General features: G+C 43.0%; 1 protein-coding gene across 3 annotated transcripts in view; it reads left to right on the top strand.

The window, feature by feature from the left end:
- LOC307238227 (receptor-type tyrosine-protein phosphatase F) overlaps nt 1-15,470 on the top strand; it is a 199,450-nt gene that overhangs the window by 49,110 nt on the left and 134,870 nt on the right. The window contains exon 1 of one of the 3 annotated variants that reach the window (XM_080011135.1): nt 2,320-2,562. The exons of the other annotated variants lie outside the window; for them this stretch is intronic. The gene's annotated coding sequence lies outside the window, so the exon portion shown is untranslated. Of the gene's footprint in view, nt 1-2,319; nt 2,563-15,470 lie in introns of those variants that run through there. 3 annotated transcript variants of the gene reach the window in all.

Here is a 15,470-nt window from a genome sequence, read left to right as displayed (position 1 = left end):
CAAAGTAACATCCACATGAATGCCAAGACCCAAGGTTTCCAAGCAGAACATTGCCCAGAGCAACACGCTGCATCCGCCGGCTTGCCTTCTGCCCATAGTGCATCCTGGTGCCATCTCTTCCTCAGGTAAACGACGCACACAGTATTCAGTAATTAGTGCTACAGTAGCTCTTCTGTGTGATCGGACCAGACGGGCGAGCCTTCGCTCCTCATGCGCATCAATGAGCCTTGGGCGCCCGTGACCCTGTTGCCGGTTCATTGGTTGTCCTTCCTTGGACCACTAATGGTACGTACGAACCACCGCATGCCAGGAACACCCCACAAGACCTGCCGTTTTGTGGATGCCCTGACCCAGTCGTCTAGCCATCACAATTTGGCCCTTGTCAGAATCGCTCAGGTCATTACACTTGCCCATTTTTCCTGTTTCCAACACATCAGCTTCAAGAACTGACTGTTCACTTTTTGCCTAATAGATTCCACACCTTTACAGGTGCCATTGTAATGATGAAGATCACTATTTTTCACTTCACCTGTCAGTGGTTTTAATGTTGTGGCTGGTCTGTGTATATGTTATGTACAGTCTTACCGTAATTGACAGTGCTGTAGGCCTGGGTCATCAAATACATTTTCAACAATGTCATTAATTTATATTTTCTTTTTTTTCGGAGAGGGAGGTGGGGGCTTGACCCCACTGCACGAGTCAAGTTACAGTCCACACACTTTTATTGGGATAAATGAGCAAACCTCTCCCCAAGGTCCGGAGGCTCTATGATCTATTAAGGCATTGTCGTCTCGGATGGTGAACCGCATCGAGTAGGGGAGTTTTTTGGGGGTTGGGTGGTAAAGAATGGTAGTGCTGACATGCTTGCTCAGTGGAATTCCACGTCCTTGTAGGACGCTAGTGAGAGGGGGGGGGGGGGGAAATCTGCGCCAGAGGCTGACTTGGCTGTTCCTCTGAGCGCCGTCATAAATCCGACTGAACATTTCTGAACATCTGTTGTGGATGATTAGCTCCGTGGCTAGCAGAGTTTGACCAGGGGGGGATGAGAACCAGTGTGTTTGGGAGTTGCTTGCACGGTCATGCTTTGCTGCTCAAAGAATGAGGATGTTTGATTGTACTTATTTTTCATCCGTCTAATTCAGTTTGTTTCAAAGAGCAGGCCAAATTAAATTTGGAGAATTTGCATCAGCTGTGGAGCAAGTTTCCCCTGATCATTAATTTAATTATGACAGTCTTTTGGGAATGCATGAAAGTAATCCTTTCAAGGTCAGACAAATTTAACCCCTATTAACTCCTATGTCATCTAGGTTCAATTGCTCATGTTTGTTTTCTCGGAGGGACAGTGTGTATAAGTAAATGTTTTGTTGCATTTGACAGTAGAATTGCCATGTAAGGTACAGCCGAACAGTGGTGGAGGAAGAACTCTGACCTTTTGCTTAAGTAAAAGTACAAATATCCTCCCACAAAGTACTTGCTCTTTAATGTAATTAAAGTATTAATAGTAAAAGTACTTGTCATATCCAGTGCCCTGAAATAACCTATATATATATATATATATATATATACGTATATATCCTGATTAGAACTTATTAAATAAATAGTATAAGTCATTGTAATTTACAAGGATATGTAAGTCATTACCAATTGATGAGAAGTTGATCAGCGGAGAGCCATCAAAAATCCGATTTTTTTTTTGATTGCTTTTGCTTATTTTTGATACATGAAGATAAATACAGACTTCAAAAAAAATGTAAATATTTGCTCTGAAATGTAGTTGAGTAAGAGTCAAAATTCTCCAAAACCTCACACTTATATATGTACTTATGCATGTATTTTCCAGGGACCTGAAACATGTGCTTGCACTTATACTTTGCTACTTTCCACCGCTGGTCATATCGAACGTAAAGCTTTTGTAACGCTGTTTGAAACTACGGTTTTCCAGATGTGAAAATACATTAGGGGAGAAAAACTATTCAACTGGAAAGTCATCTTTTTCTTTTTTTTTTTTTAATTGTTTTGGGATAAAAGAACACATAACATCACGTCTACCTCTGACTCAAACAGTGGTTGTTGTTTTGCATTCAGGTGAACCACGACACGAGTCTTTGATTGGTCGAAGTTTGGGAAGGTAAGACACACAAGCCTGCCCACTTTTCCCAGTGAAAGCTGACACCTATGACATCACATGTTGGCCGTGGCTCCTCCCCGGTGGTTCAGTGCTCTGTTCAGTGTGTGAGAAAGCTTTGCTTCTGAAGGATCTTTCCCTAAGCCACCACATTACTCTGAAGCCACAGCTGGGGGAGTAGCTTTGGAGGGTCCCGATACAATTCCTCTGCTTTAATTTAATTGCTGCCAATGGAATAATCAAGAAGCATCAAGAACCAACTTTTCTACCTATACCTTTTCTTTTTCTAACAAGATATTTTCTGGGGATAATCTTACTGGAATACTATTGGGTTTTCATTTCAAGGATTTGGAGACTCTGAGACTGTGGAATGAGTGCCTGAAGATAAACGGAATAAAAAGGGATTTATTTGTAAGGGACCCAATTGCCATGCATGGGTAAGTGGGACATTTGTGCCTGTTGGCATGGTAATGGCATGTAAATTATCAAACAGAGGTGGATTAGTTCTTAAAGAAAAAAAAAATATCAGCACAGGTGCATTATTTCAAAGTGTTTATCAGCCTGTCCTGCCCACACAACAAATGAAGTTAACTTGTCGCTTCAGGAAAAAAAAAAAAGTTCACCAAAACCCCCCCCACAAAATAACTTAATGTGATACACTTCAGCGGTTAGATATTTTCTTACCATTCTTTTGTCCCTGCTTTTTTTTTTTTTGTCCTTGTTCACTCTTGCTTGCTAAGCCAAAACAATAGTTTAACCTCGTCTTGGCTTAGCTCTATTGGCTGGCTCTTTGGCAAATTGCCCCGTCTGGTAGGAACCCTCCCCTACTTTTTCAGAGGACTTTGAATAGAGAAGCCATAGTGTGTGCCCTAGCTACCGCTGCTAAGGTGAGACACCCAGCCGTTAAACAGCATTAGGCCAAACAACCTGTTTTTCCAGTTGCCTTTATCTCCCCTTGGCAATCTTGGGCTGGGGTTTTGGCTGCAGCATAAGTTCAGCGTAAAAGAAAAATGGAAAAGTTTCTGGGAAGGGAAATGGAAACGTTTCTCTAATACTCATGAGTATTCATGATTGTGTATTTAAAATTAGTATATATATTTTTAACACCGTTTTATGTTTTTACGGAACAATGTCGAGATTGTCTACAAGTGCTTTTCATAAGATGCGTTGTTGATTACATTCTTTTCGTCAGTTTTTTGAACGGGCTTGGTATCATTTTTTTTTAACTTTTGACCCATTACATCTTGTTCTGGGTGATAGTAATGGTGGCAGGTGTTGCACAACAACACTGCTTTTCGATACAGGGAGGCATTGTCACTGGGGGGGAAAACTATCCTTTTGGCAACTTGTTCTTTTCTGTCAAAGCTGTCCTGGACTCTCAGAGAAACCGTGTTAAGACAACATGTCTGTCTTGCTTTGTTTTGGCTTGAAAAGGCAAGACCTCCCCACGGGTCTGTCTGCCCACACTTGGGAAGTGCTTTTTGACGTGGTTGAACCAATGCTGGACATTCTTCTTGCTTTTGTTTTCGCCTCTTTGGTTAATTATTCACTCATACAACTCTGCCTGGTTAGTCTTGGGCTGGTAACCCAAACATGTGATGTTATTATGACCCCGCGAAAGGAAGTTTTAAAACGGGATCGAGGCTGCCGCTCTGATATCTAATATCTCTTCAGCTCATCAGTAGCCTAAACAAAAAGGAATCCCCCCCCCCCTCCGCCCCATTTAGCATGGTCCACATCTAAACTCACCTCCAGTCCCTCGCAGTGTTTGACCTTTAGGTTGTCCTCCGACACCTCCACCATGCTGGCCATTGACCCTGCATTCCTTTTTTTTTTTTTACTACTCAAGCTCAGACACATCGTCAGCAGCAACGTTTCCAGGGCACCCGTGCGCAATCCTCGCACAAGTCATCGTCTAGGTGGTGGCCTGAGAAAATTGCAATGATTGCGTTTTGGCTGTGCCCTTTTACGCTGTTGCTCCGAACACACTACTTACGCTCTACCCGTTGTCTCCTGGTGGTATTCTTTGGTTGTGTAGAATCATTTTGAAAATTAATTGCTCAACGTAGAACAGTCGATCACTCAGTCCAACTCCCCACTGGATTGCTCAAAGGTAATTATGGCCAGGGCATATGGATTTTTCCATAGAACGGGATTCTCATCATTGGTTATTTAGCTAATGTGTAATGGCCTTTTAACGGCTGATGGATTTGCATCGTTGCTTTTCTTCCAGACTGGCCTTGAAAAGGGCTGCTTACAATCGCAGATCAATGTCTGTGAAGACTGCACAACGGTCACTGGCCACGCAGACTGTGGACCAGATATGAACATGTCTTGCAGTGCACATGGTGTAGAAAAGATCTGATGTATTGGTCTCGTTAGATATTTATTGTCACTCATTCCATATGTAATTGAGAGATCTTAATATACTTATTTACCATTGCTTTTGAACGCATTCTTTAACCGCACCCAAAAAAAAAGCCACTGCAGTTATCGAAACGGGAAATGCTTTATTAAACCGAAAAAGCTTGCAGAGGGTATTTTCTAAATTTGTTTTGTTCAATACAGCTAAATTTTGTTTGATGAATACAGCAAATTCATAAGTTTGGTGATGACAAGTCCTTGCCTAATTGTCAATCCTCAGTCCTTTGTGTTGTACAGTGTATTGGCAACTCTTAAAGCCAGGGGTTAAGTGGCCAATGATCACCACGCTATGTGTGATGTCTATCAGAGGCCATGGTCTGTGTTAGGTGTTGTCTTGGCTCATATTCACCGTCCTCAACCATGCCACTTATCTCACAGACAGTTTCTCATTCAGCCTGACAGGCGTTGAGAATTTGGTTTGAACTTTTTTTTTCTCGACACGGAAGTCAGTAATGTTTTGACAGAAGCACGATGGTGATGGTATGTAAGTATGTATTGAGGGATGCATCCTTATAGCCCACTGTTAAGTTTGGTGTTCTTAGGTAGTCCTCTAATTGCTTTAGGTGTTAACTTTGATTTATCTGTCACAGTGCTCCCAAATGCAGTTGTTAGCAATCGACACTTATTGTAAATAAGTTTTATATATATATATATACATATATATATATTTATATGCTTTTAAAACAGCCAGTCTTTGTGTGTTTGAAGCCTGGCATCAAGAGTCTTTGGTTTAAATATAGATTTTTTTTGTGGCATATTTACCTGTACACATTATAAACGCATGGTCTTCAACAAAAACACATCAGTTTTGTCAGGGAGGACATTCACTGATTGAAACAGCCACCGTTTGCAGTGTGAGCTGCAGTGTGAGGTGCATTGTGGCTCGTATGACAGGATAGGACCATGTATATGAAGTCATGAGTAACGGGGCATCATTTCTCTGCAGACCATAAGCATGCACTAGCTGATGGAAATGGAAATTCCCTCATCTAATTTGTTTTCTGGGTATGGTAGAGTGCAAGGCATTGTTGTCATTGTTCCCTTGCTTGACACTGTATGGTTGTCTTATTTTATTTTCCTGCATTCTTGGGTCATGCGACACAATTGTTTGAATCGTCTTAATTTGCATGAGGTATAGCTTAAATTGGTCCTGAGGTGCTCTAGAGGCTGTTCTTTGCATTCACCGCCTATGCAAATGAGTGGAGGCCTAGAATGCTAAAGCGCCACAAATAGGGTAATGTCATATCCATTGTTTTGTTTTTTTCTGGATATTTTGAGTACGACTGTATGCGGGATTTATCCTACTACCTCCGCTGACCTTGTTCCCCCAGCCTCCCGATTTCCTCAAATGCTTGGCTTAGTCAAGACACTCTGCTTGATTACTTTTTAGGTCCCCAAGTAATTTTCTCCAAACTTAGAATGATCCATCTTTGAAAAACCTGCAGCTCTGGATCGTGAACAATAGGAAGGGAAAATTGCTTAGCTTTTAATATGTCTCATAGCCCAACCAAAATACATTACAGACGAGAGCACAGTTATGGTGTACAGCACACAGTCTCAGGCACACTCGCACAAAACCCATTTTCTGGGAGTCTAAGAATTGTGTATTGTGGTTGTACAAAGTCATGCATTAGATATCAGTACAGTGTTTGTTATTTGTTAATTGTCCAGTCTCCATCCTAAATGTATAAAAAATTACTGTTTTCTACCTCTGAACTTGCCATTCTGGCTTATTTTGGGAAGATGGATTGAGATTCATGAGGTTTCATTAGAGTGCCTCTCTTATTTATAGCCTGCTTCTGAAAAGCCAGGCTGGCCCCTTTGTGCTCCTTTAAGGATCCTGGAGCCTGTGGCGTTGATGAAAAATTCCTTTGTCCAGGGAGGTATTCTCGAAGGAGAGCCCAGATTGTTTAGGGGAGGTCGAAGCAGGGTGACAATGCAAGAAGCGTTTGCGAGACCACTGAAATTTGATTCGACAAGTTCCTGCCTGGTTAGAGCGTTCACTATTTGAGAACCTTCCTCCCCTGTCAAAAGGCTTGCACACCGGTATAATTTGTATAGTGTGCTCCTATGGGCGAGAAAGTCCACGCTGTCATCTGCTCCGATGGGGGGGGGTAAATGTCTTCTGAAAGTGTGTCATCATAGAGAAGAAGAGAAATGTTACCCTAATGATCAACGCAGTTCTGCCATGGCTAGACATGAGGCCCCACTTGAAAGTAATTTGATTCTTCTGATCTTCCTTCACAACCTTGCACTGGTGGACTAGTTACTTGGACCCCATACATGACCAAGCCGCACTTCTTGTTCATTTCATCAGTCTTCAGTGCCGGTTGTGAGCCTCGCCCGCGCCCACTTCACCACCTCCTACATTTATGCAGCAACCCGCCTCTACCATCTGTTGAAGCAGACTCAGCAGAGCTGCCATATCTGGAAGCAAAGTTGACGGCCTGGGCCCAAACTTACTTGACTAAGTTTCAACAGGTCCTGGCAAGATGGCATTTAACCACCGTGCAAAATCCCTTCAACTCGATGACTGCAACATTGGCTGTGATGGCGTTTCATTGCTGACCTGGCAGAGGCATTTTAGGTGTCAGGAGGGATCTGGTGGCATGAGTGACAAGTCCTGTCTCCATGTGTCAGGCTGTGTGTGTGCTGGCCTGGTGTTGAATCTAATCGGTGTCAGACACTAAGATGACACGTCAGGGAGTATTTGGTGAGATCTGTGTTTTCAGCACATCATGGATGCTCAGTGAAATTTGATGACTACACCAGCAGACAGAAGTACGGGCTGCAAACTATGTAGTTGTGTCGAGAAAGTTATTCTATGCGCGTGCGTGCGTGTGTGTGTGTGTGTGTGTGTGTGTCGGGGCGCTAGATGACTATCTGCCTGTAAGCAGAGAATTAAGGCTGCATGTTCTGCTCAGCCAGACAAAACAAAGTGTTTCTATTTCTTAGGTCATGACAAGCATTACACCTTTTTTCCTGTTAATTCAAATAAAGAATGGGAGAAGACAACATTTACATTTACATTTAGTCATTTAGCAGACGCTTTTATCCAAAGCGACAAACAACAATTATACAACTAACATGGAGCTTTTCAGGGTATCGGAGCCACACTTGCACTGTCTGTGTGTCTGTGTGTCTGTGTGTCTGTGTGTCTGTGTGTCTGTGTGTGTGTGTGTGTGTGTGTGTGTGTGTGTGTGCGCGCGCGCGCATGTGCATACGTGTATATATATTTTATTATCTTAACATATTGCTTGTTTTTTCCTATTATGCAGCACTGCTGTCCAAGTCAATTATCCTATAGTGATTTTGTTTCGGAAATAGTTATAATCAAGTTGAAGAATGATTCTATTGAGTACTCCTGATGAATGAACACAGCAAATGCACATACTGATTTTTTTCTTTTATAAGATATTTATTTTAAATGCATTTGTACACACGTGAGAGAACATTGTGTTCTTTTATCATTATTAGCCACTTCTCAGTCAACACAGATTTCCTATAGTTACTGTAGATGTGTCGAAGCGAGAGAAGGGAAAATGAGCGTGTGTGCGAGCACGTATTGTGTGAGCATGTCTTGTTAGCTCAGCTCCACAACAGCGTCTCTACACTGGAGGTAATTGATAGTCTGGAGGCTGTCTCAACTGCAGGTAAATCCTATCTGCAGCTGCACATTGACAGAGGGGCCGAGGTGGGGGTGGGGTATAAATAAGTCTACCAAGGATTTAGAATTCAGAATAACTAGTGGGATGGATGGGGGTGGGAACTGCACAACCAAAAGACAAAGCCAAAAGATAAAGATGGTAGTGGAGTGAGGAGTGTTTGGCAAGGGTTCTTTTTCCTTTCATTTAGGGAACATTTCCTCTGGACAGCATTGGATTAATCATACACTAATTGACAATTCATTTTGCGAACGAGCCTATCAGCGTATCAGCCTCTGTGCTCGATCCCTGCCGTGCCTTGTACGCACAGTGTGCAGGCTTGCTGTGGCTTTTTCGCTCCTTGCAAAACTTCTTCTATCAGATTGACAAAGTAAAATTCAGTTCCCTGCTTTACACAGGGGATGCAGAGCAAAAGAGACAGGGTGACAAGGGAGTGGGAAGAGCAAGAGATATTGCTCCCAGTGAAAGATTCATACGTGGTAATGAGGACATTGGCCAAGTGCTGGTCACCGTCTTTGTGGCTCCGGCCTGTCAGTATAATGGAGCTTGGTGTTTCGGCCCGGCAATCGATTGTGCCTCGGCCTGTTGTTCTTCACTCTTCCTGTCTGTCAGCCTGCCACCTGGAAATGGAGGACGAAGCACAATCCTCTCCCAGGTGACTGATACCTGCTCCAGATGTTCTCTCATTATCTGGAAGGTGGCCTAAGGTGAGGTGGCGTGGAAGGACAGTGTAATTCAAGGCCAAAATGCCTTGAAACCATTGCAAGTTTTTTAACAGAAGATACGATACAATGTTCCTATACAATGTTTGCCAGTTTACTATGCTAGATACTCGACATCTCTTCTGGTGTTCTCTTATCCAAAAGGCATGTTGCCGAGTGAGTGTGACATGTACATTTTTGAATCGGTAGTCAAAATGAACAGTGGAATGTATACCGTGGCCTTGCTCAAGTTATTGACTGACTTCCAGATTTATCTGAAATGAAAATGAACACAGTGGATGTGTATCCCTGGGCTAATGTTTGTTCAAAGTATGGCCCATTCTCTGCAAGGTTGTATGCTCTGTGCCCCTTGTTGAGGAAAATGGGACAAAATAATTTAGCTGAGAGTGCCTGGGTCTTTTGACCTTTGTTGACTGGTCCCTTGCCTATTCTGCACCCAGCTCTTTTACATTTTAAATCCTTAGGCCTCTGGAGAGTGATGGGGATATATGGCTCCATCTGCTCCAGCAGACTGGTTGCTTTCGAGAGAGAGAGAGAGAGAGAGAGAGAGAGAGAGAGAGAGAGAGAGAGAGAGAGAGAGAGAGAGAGAGAGAGAGAGAGAGAGAGAGAGAGAGAGAGAGAGAGAGAGAGAGAGAGAGAGAGAGAGAGAGAGAGAGAGAGAGAGAGAGAGAGAGAGAGAGAGAGAGAGAGAGAGAGAGAGAGAGAGAGGCCACGGGATAGAGGGAAACGCAGGCAGACAGAAAGGCTTATTAGAATCTGCCTTCTTCTAGTAGTTTTAATAGGAGATGGGCCAGGAGGATAGCCTTGCGGAAGGGAAGGCTGGAAAGTAGCTGGATTAAGAAATGTTGCATGGTTGTCCTCCCCCCCCTGTCAGCTATCCCACGTTAAGTCGGTTAAATCTCAACAGTTTTTATTTGCACAGTTTCATTTGCATTCTATTCTGCCCATACATGTTTTTGCATCCAGATGGTTCCGGGAAGTGGAAGATGGAAGATTGAAGTGTGTGTGTGTGTGTGTGTGTGTGTGTGTGTGTGTGTGCGTGTGCGCGCGTGCGTGCGTGCGTGCGTGTTTTTCAGAATGGTCTCTGACATGTTCCTACGAGAAAGATACTTGTTTCCAAATCGTAGCCCAGATGTAATATAGGTCTCTCCTAAGCTTAAGTAGCCGTTTCTTGTATCAATAGGTCCATTTCATGGTAAATTCGCCAATAAACATACCTATCATTCATTCACTATTTTTATTGGTAATTTTATATGGTGTTTTATGTTAGTGCTTTAGGGTATTCTACAAAGTCAAATTCATATACTTCAAATATTTTGCTGCTTACTAAACCTATGTTCTCACCTTTTGGACATTGTAACCAACTCTCGCCTGAGATACAGTTCTGTCATCTAGTATCAAGGCTGTGTCTTAGTTCTCATGTAGACCCCTGGAGGGTTCCTGCTGGCCAGAGGGCTTCAGTTCCAGCCCGTTACAGTCACTAATCTGGCCTGACACCAAGCTGATTTACAATACCCCTCTACCCTAAGCGCTGACTGACTAGAGGTAATTGATTTAGAACAGTGGAGACACCTGCTGCAAAGTATGAAGCCCCTTGAAATCCTCCTCCCTCCTTTCTTTGGTGTTCTGCTAGGTTACGCTTGGTATTCTTACCACAGTATCACTTGAACACAATACGCACTAAAAGAGAACTGGAAGCTTTTCTCTTTTATTGCAGGGATGTTGGTAAGTAAACATGCCCATCGCCTACCCCTTCACATTTTTCTCACTGTGTTCTTAAAACCCAAGGCGATTTTGTTATATTTCTCTTGTTTTCTGTTGTCAAATTCTGTCAAACTCTTTCCTGGTTTGAGCTGAGCCAAAATAGCCACCTCTGTTTGGCCAGTCATTGATCCAGGGAGCTCTTTATTTGCTAGCCTTCCCGCTCACATGCCTTCACTCTGTTTGTCTTTGCACTCTCAGAGACGGGGCTGGCAGCCTGGGGATTGTGGTGTGGAGCGGGGTTGGACTCCTCCACTCTGGAAGGGGTTTCCAGGCTTCAGCACTGACTAGTCATTTTGCAGCGCCATCTGTCCGCAAATAAGCCTTCAAGTCGTGACGTCCTGCATTTACTTTCAGTATATAGACATCTCCTATCTCGTCAATGTGGCTAAATTTCTATAGGATTTTTTTTTCTTGGGCTGTGGCATCTATGTTTTTTTTTTACTATAAAAATTTATTTATACAGATTTTAAAGACAAAACACATTTGGCAACCGCTGATAGAAATTTTTGGATTTTATTGCCTGGGTCATTATCAATTGTGCATGCTCACAGTGAAGGGTGCATTTGTCTGCAGCATTTTTAAACAAGGTGCCGGTGAAGCTATGCACAGAACCCAGTGGTGAAAAAAGAAAATTGTTAAGAACATGGTTTCCCTTCATTGAGCAAACTGCTGAACATTAGAATACAGTTAATTATCTTTCTTTCAGGATGTTTCTTTCAGCAAAATTGCTTGATATTGTGGGTTTTTTTCCATTCCTAAATGATCAGGGCACATGTTTTCAAACAGCGTTGTTCTTTGGCCGAGAATCATGACTGGCTCATCGATGATGATGAGACTGAGTCATGAGCGGGAGAAAAATCACACCGATGCCATCCTTGCACACGCCCAAGTCCTTTCCGCTTCATGCCGAGTTCAGACTTGATTCTGGCCTGATTTTCCGCTCGCCGACAGGTTTTTGGAGATCGCCGAGCGATGCCCCAGATCGGGGGGAAATCACAGCGCACTCCCGTGAAGCGCTCAAGCAGGGTTTAATAACTGGTCATGTCAGGAGTGACGCAATGAGCTTAATAGATTTCTTATTTAAATTCTGCTTTTATTTGTGTTTTTACAGTGATCAAGAACATAATAGAAAGTTAATAATCCGGTCCCGCGCATGGTATCGCGTCATTTCCTGTGTCAATTCTCGCGTGTGTTTTCGTGACGTAGTTTGGAGGCCCGACAGACTCGTCGGGGATCACAAGACAGAACGTTGAGTACAGCGATCTGACGGCTTGGAAGGTGGTTTTGGCCACTGGCACATTCAAGGAAAAGATTATGGATAGCTCCTGTATTTTCCCTTCAGCCGCATAATGTTGTTAGTCCTTTGCGCAGTTATTTCTTTAACACCACAACATACAGGATATAATTGACATCCTACAGGATGACAGAGTAAACAAAAAAACATCCATGCCGGCCTGGAACGTCTTGCACCCCCCTCGAAGAAGACCGAAATTGACGTGACAGAATCCAATTTAATGTAGGATAGCTGTCAACAACACAGCTATCCTATATGTCCTATATGTCCATACATTACAATAAAGGCACTATCACTATCATCATAAAATGGCACATATGCCATTTTATTAATAAAGGTTATCATTCATTAAATGTGCAGATCGTGTGCGATGTGCAGTTGTGATGATCTCTTTTTCTGTTAATAAATAAAATCGTCTTTTTTTTTGGACTTAGTGGACAGATGTTGGTATATGTTAAACTTCTTAATGTGAGGCAATGGGCACAATCATGTTGATTTAGATTGTGCAGGATATATCAAGAAAAAGTTATTACAAGTGTGCATTGGAATGTTTGTTATATCAGTAATTGTGTCTTTTTTTTGCGTGCAAATCTTTTTTACAAGATGGCATTTAGAACATTTTCTGTGAAATATTAAATCACTGCCCTGGTAAAATTGAACTACACATTTTTATTTTCAAGGATTAGCTTTTTCCTTTGTTTATTGAGCTTGAGTTATTGGGGGCATGGCCAAATAACAATGACTGGCATTTGCTAAACCATAACAAGCCTTACTATTTTCTAACCAAGATTATTTATATATGCTGAATGGGACCCTAATCTGCTGAGAGTGCTAACACCGGGCAGAAGACTGTTCAATATGCTTGATCAGTTCAGGGGATGTACTGCTGGTATGCTTGGCATTTCATATGATGAATGTCTGCTTTACATTGAGCCTGCTGTTGATTTATTGCAGATCCTTTAGCCCCTGTGCTTTGTAGAGCAAGCTATTTATTCCTTGCTCTGCCAGTTGACAACACCAATAATCACTCTCCAATAAATTCAAATGGAAGTTGCACTCTGGTGTATCTTTTCTGGTCTATGTAATGCATATCGCTTTTCATTCCGAGAATGATTTGCAGCTGAAAAGATTGTAAGTCACCCCATAGGTGATTGTAGATCCCAATGTAAGTGGCAATTATAGCTGTCCTTGAGTTTTGTTAAATGCTCATTCAGCCAGACTAAATGCCCATCGACATGGTATCATATGGCTGAAGCGTATGCGTAACGCTCTTTGCATTCTGTTGAGATGTGAGTCAGAGCCTCAACCTGTCAGGACACGATCAGAGGGCTAGTTCAGTAAATCCGCTCCTCACGCTTCAGGGATTCAAGGCATTTCCTTTCCATGCGTCATCGGTACCGATTGTCATATCTCGTAAATGTCTGCTTACATTTATTGTTCCGGCAAAATTGGTATGATGCACAACTGCCTTTATTTTCCTCAGTCATTCACATTGGCAGATATGGCTCAAAATCATTCATCAAACTGATAAATTCATATTTGCTCAGAACAACGAGTGTCCTTTACTATCTGTTGCCCAACAACAGGATGTGCGATTTGCAGTTTTATGGTTATGCTTCTCAGTCTTCTGGCTGGCAGTAAAGCGTTAACAATTAACTCTGTGCAATCAGCTTGTAAACAAAACCACTGTAAAACCCGATAGGTCACAGGACATTACCCTTTGCGTGCTGAATTTCAATGTGGGGCCATGTCGCAGCCTTGTAAAAAAGGCATGCACCATCAAGCCTGTAGAAACAGCAAGGCTTTCGATTTGGGGGAAAAGTAATTTGGTTACCCTACACTTTCATTTTACTATGCAGTGCTCAGTGGCTTGCCATTACTCTCCTGGGACTTTCTGGTGCACACACTCCGCCGAGATGAAAAAGGAGAACATTGTTGTGTGTGAGCCTTCTAGGGCATGGAAGTCTAATCAAGGAGCAAAAACACTGTTGACCAAACGCAGCCAGTGACCTTGTTTACGGAGCCGTTGCAGCATGCACGAATGCAAACCTGTTCTTGCCCGGGTGTATCACCAGCAGAGAGAGCCATGATTAGCTCGCCACACCAACGGTCGTATATCTCAACTGTCCTATTCCCCACATTCAGAATGAGCCATCAAACAGAAACACAGAAAGAGAGTCACAAGTGGGTGAGATTGAAACGGGGGAGAGACGAGAGATGTTATTTAGACTATTAGTGATGTTTACTCAGCCTCCGCATCGCAGCTGTGTATTACATTGTCAGCCTGTAAGGTGCCATTTGTGTATGGGTGGCCACACCCCTGCCACACACACACCGTGGGGGAGCTTGGTGCCGTGTCCTCACAAGAGAGTAGCCAGCAGCTGATGTGGCTGGCCAAGCAAACAGTATCAGCCCCATGGGGAGGGTGGCTTATTTTTTTTGTTCAATTACAATAAATACATCTACAATAATAAACAGTTATTTTTGGTTTTGCTTGGAGAAGCGGGGCTGCACAGAGGACTGCACAGCGGTCAGATGAGCGGAACTCGCGGAGATCCACGGTGCCGCTTTTTTGGAAGGGTTAAAAAGAAGGGATATTTACTGGAAAAAAACAAAAAAAAAAAACGGGAGGACAGCGGGGAAAAAAGGGTAAAATACAGGATAATCCCAGGAAAAACGGGAGGATTGACAGTTATGGACAGAACCTCCCCTTCCCCGGGCGCAATAACCAGAACCCAATGTTATTAAATCAGTGTGATCATTTTCAACCTGTCCCACTCTCTCTGCCTCCGCAAAAGGAATGTCCTTCACCCTTCTATCCCTCCCTGTCCGCTCGCTCCCTCTCCGGCTCCACGCTCTGGTGCAGCTGGCGTCAAGCGAAGCGCTTGTGCCCGATGTCCCGGCATCGCACCCCTAACTCTAAAAGACACGTCTAGTGTCTGAGTGGCATTTAATTAGAAAAACAATACAATCCAAGAACAAAAAGACCCCTCTGTCTCTGTAGAGACTGGACCCGTTTCGGTTTCTCAACTTTTCAGCCGGGCGCCACTGTTCGGATTGGACTCGCCATTTTTAGGAATGGTTTTTTTTTTTCTTCCCCACAACTTTTTTTTAAATATATTTGTACAAAATAAATATTTGTAAAAAATTACTATTTTTGCTTTGCCGGTTCCGTACCCGGATTCGGTTCCACCCCCTACTTTATGTGCTTGTTCCCGCAATGTTAGTGCTTCCATTCACAACACAGTCGCATCACAGCCGTTCTGGCATTTTTCCGGCTGATTGATCCCTCCTCCCATTGACACATGACAAAATGACTGGACATTGTTGGACTGCTGCCAATGTGGACATCTGCGAGTATATTATTGTGGTGCAGGGTATTTGAACTATTTAACTTCTCTTCAGAAGTTATGCATTTTTTTCTGCTTAAATGACATACCACCATAGTACCGATATTACCATTTTCGTATCCATTC

Source organism: Zeus faber (genome assembly GCF_960531495.2).
Source record: "Zeus faber genome assembly, chromosome: 12".
NCBI lineage: Eukaryota > Metazoa > Chordata > Actinopteri > Zeiformes > Zeidae > Zeus > Zeus faber.
Note: the sequence above shows the minus strand (reverse complement) of the source record. Positions and strands in the feature narration are given on the sequence as shown.